General features: G+C 32.2%; 1 protein-coding gene and 1 long non-coding RNA gene across 2 annotated transcripts in view; both read right to left on the bottom strand.

The window, feature by feature from the left end:
- Amph (Amphiphysin) overlaps nt 1-25,142 on the bottom strand; it is a 146,775-nt gene that overhangs the window by 107,566 nt on the left and 14,067 nt on the right. The gene's annotated exons all lie outside the window — the stretch shown is intronic.
- LOC143200667 (uncharacterized) lies at nt 8,024-24,222 on the bottom strand. Its single transcript, XR_013006772.1, has 3 exons — nt 24,153-24,222; nt 13,917-13,971; nt 8,024-8,158 (listed from the first exon to the last, which is right to left on the bottom strand). It is a non-coding gene; the product is annotated as an uncharacterized LOC143200667 (long non-coding RNA).

Raw genomic sequence — 25,142 nt, 5'->3', positions numbered from 1 at the left:
TTTTAGTCATTATTGAACGACCGACAACATTTACAATAGAATTTTTTATCAGAATCTTTACATATCAGTCATTATTGTCACGGAAATGATGTATAAAAATAAATATATGACTAATATTAAACCACAGTGATCGATATAAAGATCAAAATCGTCCTTAAAATTGATATAATATTAATACAAGCCAAAGATAAATATTAATTAAATCAATCAATCATGGCTCAAGGTACCTTAAAATGTATTTTTTTTAAATTATCTCACAATATTAAAATATCAATAACTTCCTTTAGACTAAAATATAATATAATGGGTTTCATAGATTGGAATATGTACGCATATTTCCAAATGCCTTCTACGCGTACAGTTTAAACCTGAAAACTAATTTATTTTAACGGAAATAAATGGCGACTTGTTGAATGGAGAGAGTGTAGATAACGCTACGAATCATATTTGAATACATACAAAACCCTTCAATTTAAACACTTCAAACTTATAATTATACTTGCCGTTGTGAGTATAAACTTCATTACCAAAAACGTGCTTCTATGGGTCCTCTCTAGATTACTGAGGCCAGTTATTTTTTTTAATTTCGGGATTTCGGTATCTCCAACATACAATCTCGGGATAGAGCCTGGATAAAACTGGTAATAAAAAGGCAAGCACTATATAAAAACAGGCTTTATTGACAAAACAGTTCAGTATTCATAAAATAGAAAGAGAAAAAAGTGCGAAATTATATTTTAGCATCTTGTTTTTTAGTGTCATTTCAAGGAAGACCTTTTAAAATAATATTTTAGGTTTACGATGCTTACCCAATTTTAATTGCGTTTTTAATATTCTGACAAATTCTTAATACTGAAAAACATCTGAGTTATTATTGCCACAATACTCATAGGTAATAGACAAAATAATATTAATAAAATGCAATATGATGTACTATATAGTATCTTGTAATATATAGAATACGTTACTTCACATATACCTCCGGATTTGAAAATAGAAAAGAATAAATTATATTGCCATCCTTTTCTAGTGGCGGTACGTTCTTTTCAAGTCGATTTGTATAGTCGATCAAGTCAAAACAAGAACAAAATCTAGGATATTTAGATTTTGTGTTACATTAATAATTCGACAGTAATAATAATTAAATTGTTGTGTTATTCTTGATGGTTTAACATACATTGGTTTTAAAATATCGAAGAACGAGGTTAAGTGCATAATGTAAGGTTATATTTTTAAAAGTTATAACATCCAAACAGCATCAATTTTATTTATAGTGGGAATGTTAGCTGCCAAATTTATAACACATCATTTTCAACCACATCGAATAGGTGCCAAAATTTAACGATAACAAGAACAGAGAAGAAAATGAATCTTGTTGTGTTGGAAGTAATCAAGTCATTAATGAGGTTTGTCCATCAAGAATAGTAGCAAAAATTGTAGTAACTGGTAATAATTAGACATTTATTTTAAACATAGTATATTTTAGTAATGATTTAAATTTTATTTTTAGGTTTGATGTAGCTAGAATTTATTGAAAGTGAAAGTCGAAGAATGTGATATTTAGAGAAGAAGAAATTAGATAGCATTTTGCTAAGATGTAAGAACAGTGTACAGTGATACTATAGAAAAATTAAATTTGCTAACTAAAGTAGACCTGGATCAAATAAATCAAATATAAAACTGTCAACGACACCCTAATGATCTAACGACAAGAAAAATACAATGCATTATTATATAATAGTATAAGTAAATAAATAATTGTTTTGTAAAAATAATGATGTAATGAATAATGATTCATTTTAGGGTAATAAATGTACAATATGTTAACCGAAAGCTCTAGGTAGTCAATTCATTAATGGGGTTTGTAGATCAAGAATAGTAGCGATCATAGTTGATCATATTTGAATATATTTAGGAGAATTTCACTGCTTTCATATACAGTGGTGGCTTTTTCATTTGGTCTTAACTATATTGGCTGGGTTTTATCTAAACGATTTTGGTCTTTTTTATGGTAATGTTTATTTATATGGTTCTTGAAGGTTTTGTTAATTGTTCAAATATGTAAACTAATTTGAATATGATGTTTTTATAAAAATAGGAAAGCATATAGAAATTATTTTTACTATTTCATTTGTATGTAATATGAAATGAATTTCATTTTAAAAGAATTAGAATTACTTTTATATTTGAATGTTCTGTGGATTTGTAAAAATAGCCATAACTGCTAAATAAAAATTGAATAATATACATGATAATATAAAATACAAAATATATGATACAAAAAAATAATATACATGATCAGCTTTTCTCCCGTAATGAGATTTCTTATTGAATATTAGATGTTGTATGTATGATATGATGATGTTACTTTGTAAAGTTGTTGTAGCATCTGGTGTAATTATTTCTTTCATTCTAGCTAGTTTTTTTATCCAAATGTCTTAAGATGAAATAGATTCTCCGTCAGTGTTTGTTACTTGAAATTCTAGTTGTAATACGGTATTTGTATTTTTTGAAGTTAGAATGGAATATATCTCTTTTGTGATAATGTCTTGTATCGCCTCAGCATAATTTGTAATACCAAATAGTGATTCTTTAAATCGAGGATTGCAGATAGCAAAATGCATCACTCTACTGAAAAGTTATAAAATAATAAAAACAGATTGTAAAAAAGATTTATCTGCCTTACCTTCTGCTAAAATAAATCTTAACTAAGAAGTGTCAGGACCATCATTATTTTCTCGTACTTTTTAATAGCGAAGAAAATAAATTGATGAATATTAAAGAAGAGTTTTCCTATGAGAAAATGTATTTATTACAAATATTTTAATAGTATAAATATTTAATATGGTTTACCTCTTTACGGCTAATATTTTTTTACAAAATTTAACTGTTATTGTAAAAACTTCTTTAAATCTTTTTGAATCGATTCAATTTCTGGAACCTTTCGAATCTAAATTGTGTCGTCAGGATTTTAGGGAAGAAGTTTTGACAATCAGTAGGCTTGATCAAAAATCGAAAGAGTTAGATCGAAACCAAAAAGTCAAAAAAAAAGTATTACCTATTATTGCCATAAAAACAGCCAAAAGTATTTTACTTTACCAAAAGTATTACATTAACAATCTTGAAAAATATCATAAAATGCTGCTATATTAATATACAGTATATTGTTATTTACAAGCAAACTACCAAATAAAACTATATATATTACATATAAATCTATATAAACTTAAGTTCGGAATATTTTTGTCAAGGGCGCGGCTAGGACGACAGCCATAATGTTAAAAATCAGTCGAATGAAACTAATAGAATCGAAAATAGTAACTAAAAATACAAGACTGAAACAGTCGATAGTAAATAGTAATAAAATTAGTCGGACCGAAAGTAGTGACTGAAACAGTCAACTGAAACAGTCGCTAATAAAAAGTAGTAAAATCAGTCGAACCAAAAATAGGGACTGAAACAGTCGATTGTAAAAAGTAGTCAATTACCAAACAGTCGATAGTCAATTTCAGTCGAAATTTCCCAACGCTACTCTTAACCCCGAAAATCCCAGGATTTGTCAATTTTAATATCGAAATCTTCGGTGCTGAAAAATGACCGGAAACAAGGAATCCCGAATCTCTGATCCTCCAGCTTTTCTGTTAAATAATATAGACAACTTTCCACAAGAAAAATCGAGTTTAAAAAACATCTTAAAATTAATTCACGGTCCCCATACACAAAAAAAACTGAATCCTACATATCAAACGACCCCGGTATTCATATTCGATAAATTTATGATCAAACATTTCGACTAGAAGAATCAACGCGTGTGTGTATGTACTAGCTTCCCACAAACCACCATCGCCCACCATCTTCGACCATACCGCGCCATATCGGGAAAGTGAAACTCCATATATGGTGGCTCTCACGAATTTCGTCAAACCCGACGGGTTTACTAACCTTAAAACGTATTGAACCAGGCATTCTCCATTTGTTGTTGGTTTTTATACTTCTCGTAGGATGATAGAAATTTGAATGAGCTTATATGGAAAAAAATTGGATTCAGACATAAATTGTAGCATAAACAAAAGTGGGATATCACATATTTTATTTTTACCGAAAAAGTACACAATTTGCTCCATAATATAGCTCAAAAATATCATTAAATATTTGTCAATAAAATGATCAAGAAATGAATGAATATTTATTTATTTATACATTATAGACCCATCAGCCTCCGGGACTATTTAGGGTCTATTTACAATAAACAACACATTTACAGTATCAGTTATCAGTTAAAATATATAATGTTTTTACAAGTATGTTGAAAGATGACAAGTAAAATATTTAAAAGCATTCAGATGCATGAATATATGAATGCTACTGTGTAATGCTCGTACAACCCATGTGATAAGGATACAAGATACAAAAAATTAAAACAAACATGCATGCTATTATAGTTCTAGTAGTAGTCCAGTTACGGTTAGAAAATTAATCAGCTTGTCCAAGTTCTCCAGCCTAAGTCACTGGTCCATCGTCTCTCCCAGGTTGACCAACCGTTTTTGCGAGTTGTATCTCTGCAGTGACCAATTCTGAGATGCGAGAATAAGCTTAAGTTGTCCCTGCTGATGTTAGTGGTATTAAGGCCCTGATAATACTCTTTTTTCACCTTCCAAAGCTTCTTGTTTTCTGTTAGATCCCATCTGAGTTGGTCTAGATGTCTAATGATACTAGTAGAGTGATGCTTCATATATCTACTCCAGAAGAGGAAATTATCAGTAAGTGATCCCTACCCCTTCTTGGCTAAGTAATCTGCTCTTTCATTTTCAGTGATCCCAGAGTGAGAAGGGAGCCACTTAAAGGCGATAGTTTTGCCGCTCCTTTCCAACTTAGAGGTTAGTTCACAGATAAGCTCTCCTATTGGGTGTAGAGGTAGATATGGTTGAAGGCACTTTAAGAAGCTCATTGAATCGGAGGCCATAACTAATCGTTTGTCTTGCACATCTTGTACTGAGATCAGGGCCCTATTTATGGCAAACAGTTCAGCCATCAATACACTCGATGAACGGAGAGCCTGAAGTCACCGATCTAAATTCTGCCCCCATTGCACTTCGTAGTCTGAGAATGAAAAGGTGTTCAGGATATTTCCCAGTTTTATATTGATTGAATTGGGTGCCGATATTACTAGAGTCAGAATTATTCCTTGGTAGACTCCCCATGGAGAGATCGACAGTCATCTGCGACGGTCGCCATGGAGGCAATCTATTCTCGGACGAGTATGTCGGTGGAAAAACCAGCGATAAGAGTCTACAAACTGCATGGAATCTATGGCAAGAGCCCCTGTGTTACTCTCTAGACGGGTTGAGTTTAGTACTTGATGGAAAGAAATGTCTGTAATGGGAGAACCTTGATTTAAATCTCAAGGAGTTGGCATATTTAATCAAAAGCAATTCGAGTCTGGTTTCTAGGGAAGGGAAAATGAATGAATATGTTAATACAAATGAGTGTATGAACACAGGGTGTGTTGAGCTACAAAAATATCAACATCTATAATAACCAACCGCTGAGAAAAATAAATTCTGATCACTTAAATTAGCGATTTAATTAGCAAAACGGCATATATATATATATATATATATATATATATATATATATATATAGTTTATTGAGTTTTTTAAAAAAAAATTATTTTTAAAATTATTTTTACGACTATGCTTAACAATAACAACAAAATGAGTGGTTTATCAATTGTCCCTTATTTAAAAAAAAAAAACACCACAACACATGTTTCATGGCCACAATGTTTTCTATACCACCAATTGTTGAATTCTTAAAATTGGTCGGTTTAGTCAATGCTTTTTTATTGTGTGTAGTCTGATCTTAGAAATATTGGCTTGCAATTTCACAACCTATTAATTGAGAGTGTACACTGTACTTTTTGATGTTCATCTAACAATTATTACAGTTCGTAAGCACATAAAATGATGAAAAATAGATTTCTTCTGAACAGCAGAGTGTTATCTATACTCTGAGCTAGGGATGCAGAAAAAATATCGATATATCGATATTTTTTCAGCATAAATTAAGTATAATTTTTAATAAACTAATAAAGATTTAAAAAAATTATATTTTTAGGCTAATTTTATTATTATATTTAAATTAGCTAAATTATTATATTTTTTTAAATATCGATATTTTTTCGGTGGCCAGCACCCCTACTCTGAGAATAAAGATAGCTACCTAAAATATTTCAGGAAAGGTTTTGTTTTTCAATAAGACGTTCATAAATACTCATTAAAAAATGTCACGGGTTTCTAGAGCAAAGACGAAATGAAGAAGTTTTAAAAATAATTTATATATTAGAAATTTTGCAATGGCCATCACAATGGCCTCTTACCCTATCGAAATAGTATGGGATGAACTTAATAGAAAAACGAAGGATCGATGTCCATTGAACTAGGAATACCTACAAAGTGAATGGAAGATACAGGATTCAGAATACTTAAGCAATTTAATAAAAATAATTATTAAAATTTGTGAACAAGTTATTAAAAATAAGGACAGCCATTTTGACAAGGCCAAAATTGAACGAAAAATGTATTCAATATTATTATTTGTACCAAATATATTTAACTAACTTTAACTAATAAAAAAATTAATAATGAACTAATAAATATTATCTTATCTTATCTGTTTCATTGTCTTTTTTTAATTACGTTTTTGTTTCCAAACTTTTGAATGATAGAGTATATACCAAATTCAATATGGTAAAATATCACCTTAAGCGTTTCTGTAATAATCTAAATACACATGAGTTGTACAACACTATAAAGGTGAAACAGAAATGAAAGGGGCTTATATACACAAGTAAAAGCTTCTGGGTATCCATTGAACTAGAAATTTATTAATATTTAAAGAATACATAAATGAAAAATAGTTTTAAAATATAACGGTTTTCTACATTGACAATGTAGTGAAGTGCTGATGTTGTGCGTAATGAACCAAACCAAATTAAGTGTGTTCGGAAAAACGAGACATTTTTGTACCATTTTTTTTGACATCTTGATCTTTTTGAATAGCAAATAAAGTCGATATTTTGTAAGTTTTATTCATACGACAGAAAAATGTATAGAGAACGTTAACAACAAATTTCGCACTCACATTCTGTCCTGAATTCTGTCTGTAGCCTCTGAAAATATGAAAAAAATATTATCTTTTTCAAATTTCTACGCTAGAAGGGTATTTAAACCTATTTTCTAAATATGCTTTTGAAAATATTCAGTAAAACTATATTCTGTATTATAGGTACACAACTCGATCGATATCAAACATTTAATGATTAAAAAAACTGGTATATTGTACCTACATCGTAATTATCATTAATTAGTTCCATTAAAATGTGGAATCGATCACGTAAAATAAAAACATAATTACAAATTTGAAAGTCCACCGACACGAATAATTTAAAGATAAAAAAACAACTAGTACTACAGACATTTTAACATTATTATGCTGTTTTCTGTTTGAAATTATCAAGAAGAATGTTGATGTGGTATTACAGTTACCAGTAAAAGTACTGCAACACATATATTGCACTAAACAGACCAGCAATCAAGGACAAATGAGATATTTCCGCTACTTTTCGAGAACTTTTAGAACGTTTCCTTCGACAGTTTGGCATCGTGACAACAGAAGCGGGGTTAAAATACCTCTTAAAATAAAATCGAAATAATTCATAGATGACGAGTAAAAAAAACTTCTTTCTAAACCTATTTGCACTTATTTTAAACACCTTATTAGCGTATTAGGTAGGCCAACGTTTTTCCCAGTCTTCACAACAGTTGAATTTTATATTTGGATTGACTTTACAAAAATTATTATAGTTCGCTTTTTTATACAAATGGTCTAAATATGATGATTGTTGATTGAATGTAAAATGCTTGGACATCGAAAGATGAATGAATCTGCTATCTCTTTTTCTGCGTGCTCTTGATCGTTTTTGATCAATCTTATTCTGTGGCCAGTTTGCGATATCCTGAGTTGTTGAGATATTCTTAAATCTAGCTAGGTGGATTCTGGTGAAATTTTTTGAGTATGTTTGAATTCCAGAATTAACCGGGTCGGTGGTGCTGCAATAAGGTTCCAGAGATCGCCTTTTTTATTATTGGATATGAAACTATAACAATCAAAATTTCATACATATCTCTTACACCATCATTTTTTTTAATGAAAAATGCTCGAAATATTATTTCAAGCTATTGTTTACAATGTTATAGTAAACCACTTACTCAAGTAATATGAACACATGACATATACTCAACATTTATAAATTAATAAGGTGTTGAGTCAGCATTCGCTTTGCATTGCATCGCGAAATAAATTTATGGAGTATCCAACGAAATATTGACCCATTATTGTGGCAAAACATCCACCAGTTGCTCCAATAATGTTGGAGATAGAAACTGACTCCTCAAACCAAGGCTCAACTTTTTAGCTGTATAATCTTGGGATATGGTAATGGCAGCAATATGTCATTCAAGTAAAAACTTCATGATTAAGGATATCGAGGTATTAATTCTCAATTCAGCCAGTGATGTGAATGAGAGAACTAGCTGAACACCACGATATTACCGCCTAAATTATAACGGAAACTCTCCATAATGCATTGTAGCAAACAGACGGTCCGGATCGCAGACTTATGGGGTTCTCCAAATATATTGAATGATTCATTGAACCATACCACATTGCCCCTGCCATATTTATTTCGGTTTTAGTTTAGATTTGATTGTTCTTATCGGGGGCGATACATTGATTATAGCGACCCTCCAACCTTTCGATACCATTTTTATAGTACGGTTTGTCCTTTGCTTCAAACTAGGCCTCAGTTTCGGCGATCACCTCTTCACTCGACGAACATTTCTTCACAGCGAACATTCTTTTGAGATATGAGAACAGAAAATAGTCGCTGAGGGGGGGGGGGTCAGATCTGGAAAATAGGGTGGATGAGAAAGCAATTAGAAGCCCAATTCAAGGATTTTTGCCATCGTTTTCACTGGACTTGTGACACGGTGTATAGTCTTGGTGAAGCGGCACTTTCTTTTTCTTCAAATGTGGCCATTTTTAGGCGATTTCGTCCAATAACGCTATGTAACAGTCCCTGTTGATGGTCCTTCTTTTTCAAGGTAGTCAATGAAAATTATCCCACGCGCATCCGAAAATACAGACTCAATAACCTTGCCAGCCGACTGTTGTGCTTTCCCACGCTTTGGAGCGGGTTCATCGTGTGCAGTCCACTCGAATAACTGTCGATTGGACTTCGGAGTGAAATGATGGAGCCATGTTTCATCCATTGTCACATATCGACGCAAAAACTCGGGTTTATTATGCTTGATCATCTTCAAACACTGCTCCGAATCATCAATTCGTCGTTGTTTTTAGTCAAAAGTGAGCTCAAGCGGCACCCATTTCGTCCACACCTTTCTCAGACACAAATATTCGTGAATGATATGATGTACACGTTCATCCGTTGATATCTTTAGAGTGTCTGCTATTTCATTCAATTTCAATTTACGGTCATTCAAAATCATTTTGTCGATTTTTTTCCACTGCGTTCACCGTTTTCGGTGCTCATTTCACCACGTCTAAGCTTAGCATACCAATCCTTGACGGTTGATTTTCCTGGGGCAGTGTCCGGAAACTCGACATCAATCCAAGCTTTTGCTTCAACTGTATTTTTTTCCTTCAAAAAGTAAAATTTATTAACATGCGGAATTCCTTTTTATCCGTTCTTTCACAATAACAAAAGTTGCTTCGCTCAAAATGCTATAATTCACAAACTAATGATCCGACAGCTGTCACATTTATACACGCACCTTTTGGGGGTTAAGCCTAACTAAAAAACATATGGATTTAATTCTAGTAGCGCTATCTATGTAACAGGCTGGAGACTTTTCAATTGAACTGTTAAGTGTAGAGTTCTGCTGTCTTTCTTGCCGCGGTAATTTTATGTTGTCTTGTCACAATCATTTTTAATGTTCTTCAGTCTATGTCAGTTAACTTTTAATTTCGCCCAACATTCTCTTCACCAATTTCTTACCATGTTTGTGCTCATACAATTCAACTGTTTTCATCATAGATGCCAGCGAAGCCAGCACAAACAATCAACCCTATTTAGGAATTTGAGATATCACGCATTTCACCAACAGCTTGTTTCACCGTCGCAGAACAAAGCCTATAGTATCTTATTATTTTTTTAAAATATGCTAAATATATCTGTTTTATCACGTATTTTGTTACACACAGTAAAACCGAAACCCGAATGAATTTAAAGTAAACATTAATGGCAACTTTATACGGCAATGTAAAAACTGCATAGTTTAAAAATAACACGTGTTCACGGAAAATATCGAAATACAAACTGATGGTGTACTTAATCAACAAAAACGTAACACTTAACAAAACAACTGTGCGGCTAGTTTCGGTAAACAACGAAAAAACATACTGGATATTCGGTTTCGTCGGAACGATCTGTAATGAAATTAAAAAAAAAACATACTACTTAGTATTTTGGGATTTGTTCAGACGGGAAGACTTAAAAGTGGATAAATAAATCAATTGAAAACCGACACTTTTACAGCTTCGTTTATATTATTTCTCCTAGTGTCTATCCGAAGTACAATAAGATACCTTATCTTTAATATATAGGTGGCGAATTAAATTCTGATTTACATACGTCGTTTTTAGTTTGTTTCATTGGAAGACTTTTTTCAAAATTTTTGACAGACAGGGTTATGGGTATTCGCATCAAATATGGAAATTTCTATATACATCTTTGATTTAAAATTTTCACCGATGCAAAAAATAACTGGGGATTGTTATTGATAGAAAAAATATTTCCATTCCAGAAGTTGCTTCGTCTGATTACTACTTGTTCCAGTCAAATGGCAGATGGTCTGCTGGACCGGGAGTTCACTTCTCATAAAACTGAAAGACGATTCAAAAAGACATTTCAAAATAACTAGTCTTCAACATATATATTGTACTGTACTCTGTACTTGGCCGAGTTATATTTAAGATAATATAAAACGTTTCATATTCAACAGTTTATTAAACTTTGTATATTTAAACGTACAAGTTTTATGTAAAATGTGTTATGTTACGTTTTAATGAATTGTTAGTAATATATTATCATTAAACATAGAAAATTTTAAGAATTATCTTTTGAAATAATATTTGGAATGTAAATTTTACATATATTTAAATAAAACGTATTTTTAAACTTTTATTTTTACTAGTTTTATTACTGTTGTTATTATTAATAACATATTTTAAATTTCCCGCTTCTCTTTGTCAGCCGCGCCCTCTGGTGGCAAATGAACGCTAAACTTAGTAATACATGGGAGATACACTTCTAATTCCTCTGTATTCCAGTCTGCCTCTACGGAGCACAGATGTGGTATAGGTATGTCTCTGAGAGACAACATGAACTACTCCAAGTGTTCCAATCCGGTCTCAAGTCCGCGCGTTACTCAATGCTCCATGGTTTATGGGAAACGTCAATACTCACCTCGAATCAGGCATCCCGTTCGTGAAGTTTCACGGACATGCTCAGTGTAAGGTTCTCCATAGGCGCCTTAGAATATGACAACAATTGATAAAATCCCTACCCATCCACAAACCCTAGATAACCAACTATGACATTCCCAGTTGGAACCCAGGGTCTTTATCGTCCGCAAAACACTTCACTATCCCGAACCCGAAGCGACATCAGCAAAAGACCATTTGGTTCTAGCTGGTCAACTTGGAATAAAAAATATTCTCTGTATTTTGTGACCCAGTTTCTAACGAAGAATTTAACAGAGTCGACTAATGGATATTCGCAAAAGATATGGAAGCACAAAATTACCTGAAAGATGGGGAAAAGTAGCGGCTAACCGTAGATAATACTTTGAATAAAATACACTATACCGACTTTTCACAAATTAGCTTAAAATAAAAAAAATCCTTTAAAACTAATTTGAATTAATATCGGAGAAAATTCCAAAAAACTTCATTTTCCAATGCGCCGATGTCGTATAACCCCTTAAATCGTATACACGAGTTCATTTTTTCTCAACCCTGTAGTAACCGCCGGTCGTAAATAGAAAAAGTAGAAAAACGTCGAAGCTATTTCTTTCGTTGCCTACAATTAACAGGCACTGAAAGGAAATAATGACCGCATCCGTCTCGTTTCGTTCGTTCTAATGAGAGACGCCGCCGAGAAAGGAGCAGAAATCCACAGACGGTCAACAAAAGAGTTCAGATAAAGTGTGTCGATTCGTACGAAATACCGACGATTCCTCCGCGTCCGCCGTTGACCGGCCCGATCGGTTTCCTTCTGTGCGATCGGGCGACGGTCGAGATTGAACGCGTCTAGTATTGGCCGCCGTGCATTTCCGAATGTGTCGTTCGATATCCCAGTGAAAGGTTTTTACACGGGATTTATGTTTCCATTAATGGTATTAACAATGAAGTAGAAAATACTTAAATACACTACCATTCAAAAACCATTTTTAGTTCACAAAAAATGCTGCAATAAATAACAAGTCAATTGAAAAGTCCACGGCCTGACACATAGATGGCGCTACTAGAATTAAATCCATAAGTTTTTTATTTAGCCGTAACCGTAAAAATATGCGTCTATAAATTTGACATCAGTCGGATCATTAGTTTGTGAATTATAGCATTTTGAGCGAAGCAACTTTTGTTATTGTGATAAAAATGGATAAAAAGGAATTTCGCGTGTTGATAAAATATTGCTTTTTGAAGGAAAAAAATACAGTTGAAGCAAAAACTTGGCTTGATGCTGAGTTTCCGGACACTGCCCCAGGAAAATCAACCAACATGGATTGGTATGCTAAATTTAGGCGTGATGAAATGAGCAACGAAGACGGCGAACGCAGTGGAAAAAAATTTACAAAATGATTTTGAATTACCGTAAATTGAAATGAATGAAATAGCAGATACTCTAACTAATTAACTGAACGTGTGCATCATATCATTCACGAATATTTGAGTATGAGAAAGCTTTGTGCCAAGTGGGTGCCGCGCGAGCTCACTTTTGACCAAAAACAACGACGAGTTGATGACTCGGAGTAGTGTTTGAAGATGATCAAGCGTAATAAACCCGAGTTTTTGGGTTGATATGTGAAAATGGATGAAACATGGCTCCATCATTTCACTCCGATATCCAAGCGACAGTCATCCAAGTGGTCTGCACACGATGAACCCGCTCCAAAGCGTGGGAAAATGCAACAGTCGGCTGGCAAGGTTATGGCGTCTGTATTTAATATGAGAATAATCTAATAGACGTGTTTCTGTACACCCATCAAAAGGTGAACGGACTTCCGAAGCATGCACTGTGCAAACTGGTAAACATCATGGTGCTAGAGTAATGGTTCAGGACTGCTTTGTGACAAACCCGAAAAAAAACCGAGTAAAGTTGACTTAGAAAGAAGTTTTCAAAAATTTTTACGAGTTAATGACCATGGATTCATCGAACATAACACAGTCCAACATTAAATATTTCATTATATTTACCATCAAATATATAACCTCGTTCTTTAACTTATTGTTTTTTCAATTATGTTTTACATATCTATATCATCTTGTTTTGTAGTATGTATTTGCTATCGTCAAATATTTAACGCTTATTCTCCGTTACATTCAATATACTTTCAGTCTAAACAAAGACTGAAAACTCTTTATACATATTGCATCTGCTTTATACATACTCCCACATATTGCATCAGTTCATGGACATGAAGTAATTTGCGATCGAAATATAAAACAAGATCGATAAACCTCTAAGAACTCAAGAACTATTTACTAATAATTTATTTAATGATTTCCGAAAATGATTTAAAAACGATTTCTATAAATCAAGTATTAATTACATTCAGGAATGGCTGTGTAGGTGGTGTAGGTGCAGCGTAGTAGTTGGAAAAGTACCTGAAACAAAAATATTTTATTAATAAACAGCGTCAAAAGATAATATTCAAGAAAAAATATGGGAATAAAGTTTTAAATTTACATGACAATAAACATATTTGTACATAAGAAATTTGGACATTGTTTAAATTCATTTATTACAGTAATTATGTACCAAGATGTTCAATGTTTTAAACATATTTTTGTAAAAACAATAAAATAATCTAATAATTACATATTTTATACGAAATATCTAGTGTTATTGGTTTGTTGACTTTTGTTTATTATATATATATATATATATATATATATATATATATATATATATATATATATATATATATATAGCGACCTTGGGGCATGTCGAATTTTATATAGTGGAATAACGGTCTACAAAATACCCAGAAATATAATCCCAGATGTTGAACACAGGCGGGGTGCCAGCGGTGCCAGCTAGAACCCGATAACGAATAGCTGGCAACCTCGAGACGTTTATCTGGGAGGTTATTGAAGGGTATTTCCATTCTCTATTCTTTTATCTATTTTGTACTTTCCACATTTTTATATTACTTCAATAAATAACGGTCACATAATGTAAACACCACTCGAGCCTCACCGAGCCATATCAGTTTACCTATATATATATATATATATATATATATATATATATATATATATATATATATATATATATATATATATATATATATATATATATATATATATATATATATATTAAAGTCTCCTTTTACCAACAAGGGTTTATCAAGAGTGGACCTAGATATGACCCAGCAGGATTCAAACCCGTGACTATCGCAACGGTAAGTGGACCATCCTGTCGTCTTTGCCACTGCGCTAAGCCGGCAATTTTTGTTTATATTTTATATAGTTATTTATGTCTAATCTGACCAAAATCATTATAGGTATATCTTTACCATCTAAAAAATAATTATAAGCTTACGCTCACACAAGATTTTTGAAAGTGAAAAAGCCGAGAAAATGTTCTTTAATAAATCGTTAAACTCCCAAATAAAATAACTTTGCATTAGCAGTGTTGCCATATTCCCGTCATTATTGTAAAAAAAACAAGTAACAAATAACGTTTGTTCAATTCAAAAACCAATATAATTCTCATAAACAAAGAAAATAAAATTGACCATTCCAATATAAATTAACATTCTAATACTCTAACTAGGTAAGGATAACTCGGAAACTGTTTGTTCCATTCAAAAACTAATAATTTAATAATAATTTTAATAAACAAAGAAAATAAAACTGGCCAATCCAATATAAATTAACATTCTAATATTGTAGCTATGTAAATATAACTCGGCAAGTGTGGTAGTTTTACTTTCTTCCAGAGAGATCGAATTGAATCCACAGGTTTTAAGTGAATGGAAATAAAAATGGACTAAATTGAACAAAAACGTTATCAAATATAATTTATTTTAATATAAAAACATAAGTACATCTAAAAACTACAGTTAATTAACTCTATAGCCACAGCAGTTTATAGGTTAGAGTTATTATTATTGCATTCAAGAATTTTGCATACGTTATTATTATTGCATTCAAGAATTTTGCATACGTCTGACAACCGGGCGACTTTGACAGGTTCATTCGTTTACCTGTTCGAACTAATCAGAGAGAATTGTATCTCTTTTTAACTGGAATAAAATGAGAAGGAAAATATGGTCTGATTTTAAAACGAATTTACAAATTGCGGCAGACAATATATTAAACATCTTAATGACGTATGTACAAAAAACCTTTGAATAGACTATATGTAGTGCATGTTAATAGAGAAACCATGTTTTTTTTAATTAAATCAATTAACCAGAATCGGAACTTATCGAGAAAACAAACAATTCATCAAGAAAAGAGGTTAGGTTAATGTTGGACCGGAAATAAATACGCAGTTACTTGAACCATTCTTAGGCACAGTTAAATGGAATTGATGCAAAAGTATCGCTGTAACGTCACAAAAGGTGGACTGAAGGTGCTGTGGTGAACTCCTAGCCAATTCCAATTAGGAAACAGCCATGTTCTAATGTTTTATTACAAGTTGGAGTACTCCTGACGTAGCATCTGGGTTCAGGGTATATTACCACCGAAGGCGGACTGAAGTTGCAGTGAACTAACATGATTTAGTAGAATTTGGACAGAAGTTTTCAGTTCAGGGTGTACTCCCACTAAAGTCGGATTGTAGCAGTTCGTTTGCTCATTTATTTCAATAGGTGCAATGATCTGCTTATAAGGAATCAGATAATTCTTTCTATGCCTTACACCTACGCCAAAGTCACGATTCGTTCTGAATGAATTCCTTCGCAAATCGATCGACAAAATCGCACCATTTTTTAACCAACTCGACTCGACGCTGTCTGTCCGTTACGTAACAGACAACACAATGTAACCAACGACCTCGCTAAACCAAACAAATGAATGTCACCGGGGTTGAATATTCGACAGCCGACTTTAAAATACGATTCTAATAATATCGTCCGTACGCCTTGGGCTTCCCACAGTTCGCCTTGAGGTTTTTTCTCTCTCGAATTGTTCTTTTCGATCGATAAGACTTTCTCTCTACAATCAAGAACTGGGTTAGGCGGGAAATTAAACAGGCTCTATTTTACGAATGGACACTATTGAAACTTTAAAGAAGTTCATCCGAATGTTCTTTTCATATCTCTTGATTACTCGGTTTCTCGTAAATATATTTTTGTAAGATACAATATTCGATATATTTTAACATGGAAAAAGATGCGCCTCTGTATAAGGCTGTAGAAACAGTATAAGTAGCGGTCAACAAGATCTACAAATGGACTGGAGACTAGAAAATACAGTTTAATAGCTCCAAATATGTTCATCTTAAATTTGCGTTGCGGCGAAATGACAAAAACCTTATTATATCGCTTGAGAACTGTACTGGTTAGTCGGAAAGATACTCCCAACATGACCTAAAATCAAAGGGATTGGTTTCTCAGTCAATCACCAAGCCAATTGGGACCTATGGACGAAACCAACTAGTAATCCAATGCACCCAAAACAAAATTCTACGATTAATTACTTATCTTATCGCTACTTAACTAACGAAGAGCTGCACAATGATCTCAATATCAAATAGAATACGAATATATACGAAGTGATCCAAGATTTCGCCTTAAAACATGAAATAAGGTTACTAAATCACAGCAATACAGCTACTGGACAGCACGCAAGAAATCGGAAGAAGAAGTTGAAGTGAACCAAACCACATGACTTTGTTCAGTGTATTCTTAACTTTACTTTAAGTAGACTAGTTTAATTTTAATTTAATTTAAAAATTGAAGAATATAATAAAATTTATTATTTTATTTTATTATTATTTAGTTTTGTATCCGATTTTCATACAACAGCTTCCAAAATTCTTTTAGGTGCAAAACATTAGAGTAACAGCAAAATTTAAAGTATCCACAGTAATCAAGTGTACTATTATCAGAGGTTGCAGAATACTCTCGGACCATCAAATTAGCGTATTCTGCAAGCCTGAACTTCATGAGACCATATGATGAAGCTTTAAGAAAGAGCAGTTAATTTCATTGGTGTCTTCGATATCAATTGGTGACAATGAGAATTGTCAATTGTCGGTTTAGATTTCAATGATTTCAGAAGTGGTAATTTTGACGTCAATAAGTAGTGTACAGATTGTAGGATCAAAACATTTCGAGTACAATAAAATGCAAGATTTATTAGATGGTGCACCAGCATCACCATAAGCTTCTAATTACGATAGGCTTCGAGAGGAATAATTCTTTAATCGGAATAAATAAGAATATTATTTAGAAATATGTTACCATATGAACAGAAATGTTAAAGCCATCAAAAATGTAACATTAGGTTAGGTTATTTAACAGTTGGTTTCATAATACTTCCTTCTTTAGTCAGTTCTTATTGCTTTCTTCACTACTGTTTATAAAAATAAATAATTTTGGGAATGAACACTATGGCTTCATCTTCTGTTAAACCAATTTCAATTTTTTTTGAACTTTTTGAACTAATTTAACTAATATTGCATTTGGTTTTTTTTATAAAATAATCAATTAATAATTTATTAATTGAGATTTAACATGTGGTTTCATTAGTATAAATGTCATAAAACATTTACGACAATCATAAGACATTTTATTTTTTTAAATAATCCTACTAATAGACTAATATCTACTAATTTAGATATCATAACTTTAATAATTATATGTATTTTATACTGTAATAGATTGAAATGAAACAAAAAATATTGCACATCATGCACTTTTAATATAACCTTATTTAAAATAACCAAAAAAAAAACGGCCTAATTCACAAAAACGGTAAGTTATTCAGTTAATATAAAGGTTTTAATTACATCTTTTCATATACAGCCAAAAGCATACTGAAAACGCATAAAAAACGCCCTAGGGAAATTTCCCTATACATTTACGTTTAAATTGACTTTTCCCTGAGTGTTTTACTACACACCAAAGCTCAATTAAATATTTTACAGTATGGCTAGCAATACCAAATGCAAGAGTAACTATTGGATGCAGGAACTTTTAACATAAAATAAACTGATAAAACCACAAGAGAATAACAAAGTAAAAATGTGTAATACCATTATTTTGTTCTATTTGACTATATTTTTATATAATTCATAAAAATAATATATTCCTTAAATATATATTTCATTATTTATACATTGCACATCATGCACTCTTAACATAACCTTATTTAAAATAACGTTAAAAGCGATATAATTCACTAGAAAAGTAAGTTATTCAGTTAATATCAACGTTTTAATTGCATCTTTTCATATGCCAGCCAAAAGCATACTGAAAACGCATAAAAATGCCCTAAGGAAATTTCCCTATACATTTACGTTAAATTTACTTTTTCCTGAGTGTTTTACTACACGCCAAAGCTCCATTAAATATTTATACAGTATGACTAGCGATACGAAATGCAAAAATAAATATTGGATGCAGGAATGTTTCACATAAAATAAACTGATAAAATCAAAAGAGATTAACAAAGTAAAATGTGTAATACCATTCTTTTGTTATATGTAACTATATTTTTATATAATTCATAAAAATAATATATTCCTTAAATATTTATTTCATTGGGCTATCGTAACATAAATAGAACCACGAGAAAGTTATATTTATAGTTATTTTATTGCCGAAATATTTTTTTATTTACATATAATTTAGTAGTAAATTGAAAGTTTTCTATTAATATTTAGAAGAAACTGGTACGATGTTTAGTTAAATATTATTGGTACGTCGATGTCATAGGTTTAATAAAGATATTTTATCAAGTAGATGGGGAGTAAACATTAATGCAAGAAATTACAACAACATTTATCACAACAAAAGTGTATGGTTGCGTTAGATCAGAGCAAGTTTCAAGCTGCTAATGATTTCTTTTAGTATATCAAACGTGTTGAGGCATTAATAGAATATAGGCATTCGTTACAAAAATTATGTGAATTAATTGTGATAAATTTCACAGTAAATTCAATTCCTTATCATACTATAGAGGTTTTAACTATAAAAATATTGTCCATTATCTTTTCACCATCTTTCTTGGGTCATTAAATCCCATATCGAAGCAATAACACCAAAAACAAAGCACACCAAAGTATTGATCAGGGTATATCAACAGAGAATAAATGTATAATTTGTTCAGGTTTGACTTTTGGCTATGAAGCTCCATCAAAAACCACCGTGTATCGCTGGTTTAGTGAATTCAATCGTGGTCGCAGTTCGCTAGTTTCGTGAAGGTCGTCCAATCGGCTGTTGTGCCAGAAAACATCGATGCTGTGTGCGAAATGATTAAGCAAGATCGTCATGTCACCTATTATGAGATTGAGGCATGAACACTTAGCTGTGCGAAAGTTATGTTCGCAATGGATCCCACACATTTTGACAATCACTCAAAAAAGGCTCGTGTGGATTGGTGCAAAGAAATGCTTAAGAAATTCAATTGCGGTGCTTCGAAAGACGTTTATAAAATCGTGACAGGTGACAAATCATGGATATATTGATGAATGATGAACCAAGATGAACCAAATCCAACAAAAGTTGTTCGTGCACGAAGCACTTCAAAGACAATGGTGGACTGTGTCTTCGGGAAAACTGGTCATATTGCAACAGTACCTCTAGAGGATCATAGAACAGTAAATTCTGACTGGTACACAAGCATTTCTTTACCAGAAGTTTTCGGTGAACTAAGGAAAACAAACAAGAGACGCTGGATTGTTCTTCATCATGGCAATGCGAGACTATTTGAGCGCTCAATACACCGAATTGATGGATCATCCGCCGTACAGTCCTGATTTGGCACCCAATAACTTCTATTTGTTTCCATCCGTGAAGAATAAACTGCATGGTCAACGATTTTTATTGCCCGAAGAAGCTATTGAAGCGTTCAAAAATCATGTTTTGAAGATACCTCATTTGGAATAGAATAAATGCTTTGAAAATTGGTTTAAGCGTATGCAAAAGTGTATCGATCATCGTGGCGAGCACTTTGAAAAACAATAAAAATATATTCGCAGCTTAAGTATTTGCTTTTTTTTTCCTATTCCCGAAATATAAATAGTGAACCCTCGTATAAGGTTGGGAAAAAAGTAGTTTCCATTTTTCCAAATAGATGCGCATATCTCTAACAATACTTCCATTCAATGAAATTCTAGATATGAAGATAACTTCACTCCTCTACGCAGTCTTGCTGAAAATGGAGAATCCAAAAGGCAATTTTTGTCACATCTTACTTTTTTCTTTTAAAAAGGAAAAAATATAGCACATGATCATCGAAATTTGTGGCCAATTTATAGAGATGAGTGAACATCAGAGTTACAAATGGTTTTCGCGTCTTCCTCCTGGAAATTTCGATGTTAAAAAAATTTAAAGGAAATTTTAAAACATATCTAGGTAAAACATCAACAATACAAGCATTTTAAACCATCTTCATAACAATTGAATTACTGAATTACAAAAGATGAACATCACTCGGGTTTCACCTGGACAGTGATGTAAATGATTAGTGTTTGAATAAATTGGTTTTGAAAAACATAAAAAGAAAGGAAATTACTCTTTCGCAGACAATATCAGGAAAGATCGAGTTTTAGAAACGTTCAAACTAAGCTTTTAATAAAAAATTAATTTGTTTTATAACTCACTAAATCAAGACCATATATCCTAGACCTTTTTTATAACATATATGATTTCAGACCAAAAAACTGATATTAAATTTGTTTGTTTAACAACTGTCGAGGTAATACGTGAATAAAATTTGAAAACATTTTCCCTGATTCTGGAAAAATTTTCAAGTATCATCCATAGTGATCAAACAAATGGTCAACCACAACTTCAATCAAAATATGACTCAAATCAAGCCAATGAACATCTAGAGTTTCTGTTAAATCTCTCTCAGTAGATCCTCAAAAAAATTGGAAGTAATAACGCTTATCTATTAAATTTCCTATTTGTATTATTTATTATTTAAAACAATTAATTATTAATAATAAAATAATAAATAATAAGATCAAGTATTATTAATAAACAATACAGTTTAACTCGTCATTTCATTTCGACAAGATGGTCATGACTTTGCACCCATAAAACGTTTACAGGCTCCACTTTCTTAAACTTGACTTTTATTTTAAGTTCATTAACTTTCACTCGTGATACAGACGGTCCAAAAATGTTTGTTATATTTTGCAAAATTCCAACGTCCACTGCGACCTACTAAAACTTTAACCATTCGAAACTTAAATAAAAATACTCCTACTATTTATTCACCTTAATCTAATATACAGAATTAGGGGAAAATAATTTCGATTTTCTTTGATTTATAAAAATGTATATTTCTAGCAATAATCGTTCGATGAACTTATTCATAGGTTTTATTATTATATTTTGCATTCACTTCCGAAAACAGAGCACAGGCTCACCGAAAATGATGTGGTATTTATAACGATGAGTGTTTGAGTGAATGTTAGTGTCAGAATTGGTTTATTACATCTCATTGTGGAAATTTCGATTATAGAGATGGAAATTTGATGAAATTCTTAAACGTAACGAAGTAAACCGACATATTTCATCTCGTAATGTCGTTAACTGGATACTAACAGAAGCTCGACATTTGAATATTCCATGAATTAAGACTGAACAAATTAAAAAACCGAGTTTTCATTTTTTAAATTCATAGTGAATAAAAATAAAATCGAAATATTTTTTAAACTTATGATTATAGGTGATCAGCAAAGAAGGCTGTAAAGTCCATATTGACGTCATGAAAAGTGATGCTAAGCATTTGCTGGAAGAGGAAAGGTATTGTTCACCTTGCCATTTCCCAATAATTCAACTAATTTTACTGACAACAAATAACACGAATGAGGCAAGGAATTTGAAAACGCTATCTTCAATCAGGACAACGCTAGATCAGAAATATCTCAAGAACTTTGAAATATATTAACTGGGTTTTGGTTTGTTTGATTGCATCGACCGGGGTATATGGCGGATGCAATCAAACAAACCAAAACCCAGTCTTGTCTGACTAATCAATGTGCATGTACTGTTGTTAAATTGTGTCCTAAACTTTATGACAATGGAGTTTGAGGATTATGATGGTTACAGCGATAGGACCAATAAATTCATGCAGGTTTTAATGCAATTTGATAGGATTCCTTTTAATGACAAATTTAGAGATCTTCTCAACACTAATCTATATATAACAATTTTGCTATTGATAAGCCTAAAAATAACTGGAGGCATAGCAGTGAAATGCTCTCTATAGTTTATTAACATTAACAGGTGGGGCAAAAGTATCGCTACCATTGAGTACGCGTCATCTTGGTTATGTAAGGTTTAGCTCAGTTTCACTTTAACCACTATGTTGTGTAGAGGTCCAAATTTTATTATTGATAAATATACGCCACAAGAATGAGCAGAAATAGTGACAACATTTATTGAAAATAATTGTTCCATTATTGCCACTCAGAAATTGCATCAAAAATATCCTAATCGTCCAGTGCCCCACAAAACCACAATTTATTATTTACATGCGAATTTTCGACAGTACGGTACGACAGCAGACAGACCTCGTTCTGGAATACAGCGGACGTCTCGTAATGCTGAAAATGCGGCTCTGGTGCGCGATAGTGTCGTAAAGTCTCACATTTCTACACGTAGTTTTGGGCGAATTTTGAAAACTGATTTGAAAATGTTCCCGTACAAAATTCAATTAGTCCAAAAATTGCTACCGAGAGATCTTGATCAACGAATTGAGTACAGTAATGCAATCCTAAGGCTGTCTGGTGAAACTGAATATTTTTCATTTAAATTGATAATGAGCGATGAAGCCCATTTTCTTCTCACCCCACGTCCCACATCAATAAACAGAACAGTCGATTTTGGAGAACACAAAATCCTTAACCAATTCATGAAACATCATGCAATGATGAACTAAGACTAAAAACAACTGCATGGTGTGGTATTCATGCTGGAAACATCATTGGTTCTTTTTTTTTGAAAATGATCAAAGTGTTGAGGTTACTGTTACTGCTGAACGGTAACAAACCATGATTCCAAATTAACTTGTACCTGAAATGGAAGAGCAAGGACTAGAGGACATGTGGTTTCAGTAAGATGGGACCACAGCACACATAGCTAGTTCAACAATTCAATTATTGAATGACTTTTTCCACGAAGACTAATTTTCCGAAGTGGCGATTTAGCATGGCCCGTTTTTATTAAGTTCCATTATGTATTCAGCGAGTCCTCTCATTCATATCACGGGCCGAAATTATGAAATCCTTACTATCATTCGCATATTGCTGCCAAATACTGCCATATGCCAAGATGATAATACGCCCATGTACAGCTAAAAAAGTTAAATTTTTCGTTGAAGAACATCCGAATATTAAGAAACATTTGCCTAACCAGCTCAATCGTCAGACCTCAAAATAAATGAACCGTTATTTAGATCAGAGTATAAAGAGTAGATTTCCATATCCAACATCAATGTACCAATTGGCGATGTTTTATTGCACGAATAGGAAAACATTCCATTGCAAACAACACTTTAATATTTTATCCATCTAATGGATATTTAAATAAAGATTAATATATAATAATTATATCTGTCTACTAACCTATACGAATACATACAATTTTACATACTTGAACTAGTCAGGGGTGAAATCTATTACCATTTGAATTGCTTGAGACCTTTCATTCGGCAACGATAGTTATTTTAGAACTATGAAAGACGAGTAAAAAGCAAAACACTAAATATACACATTTAAAGTTAAGTATGTAGGAGCTATTTTAATAATACTATGATATTTTTCATTGGACTAAAGCCAAACGCTATAAATTGTCCACATATTTTTTATTTTTATAATGTTAATGATCCAATTGCTATTCAGGCGAATACCGTTTGTCATGGCAGATCATCTACATTTCTCCTGCTTACGTCACAGTTATATCGATAAGATTTTTATCGTTCTCGTGATTCTACGATTTTTAAAACTGGGTACTCGGTCTAGACTTAATTACTCTAAATTATTCTATTAAAGTAATACGAATCTTTTGAATGCGAATTCTGACTTTCGTGACTTATAACTTCGAAACTATTAAGTATATAAATAAGTTTTAATACTTCGACAAAACGCCGCCAAGAAAATATTCAATGAAAACGCGTTACATCGTAAAACTGGACAAGTTATTCCTTTCGAAATTTGTGCAGAATAAAAGTAATTTGCAGACCCTTTCTTTAATTTAAAGAAATATTTTGTTAATGAGCATCGATTGTTTGTAAAAGTATATATTAAGGCTAACCTAAGTGAAAAAATATGTTCTTAAAGGATTAACAATAATGAATTTAACATCGAAGACAAGGAACATAGTACTATAGAACTTTTCAATTGTTTAATCATTTACTGCACTTCACTATACAGCTACACAAGATCACACAGTTTAATTCGCTTAAGTCTGCGTCCTAATTTAGTGTTCTCCAAGAATTGTAGCACTTCTGTGTTTACATGCGAGGGAACTCTTTCCTCGTGCCCTTTTCCTTGTAATTTCCTCTATAACAGTTGGAATCCGAAGGCCTCAGTGTAAGTAATTGGTGCTGTAGTATCTGGATACATCTACAATACTTCTTAGGAC

Source organism: Rhynchophorus ferrugineus, unplaced genomic scaffold (assembly GCF_030347505.1).
Source record: "Rhynchophorus ferrugineus isolate W39M unplaced genomic scaffold, kcgeb_rfMv2 rfM1, whole genome shotgun sequence".
Taxonomy (NCBI): domain Eukaryota; kingdom Metazoa; phylum Arthropoda; class Insecta; order Coleoptera; family Curculionidae; genus Rhynchophorus; species Rhynchophorus ferrugineus.
This window is presented reverse-complemented; position numbering and strand designations above follow the sequence as displayed.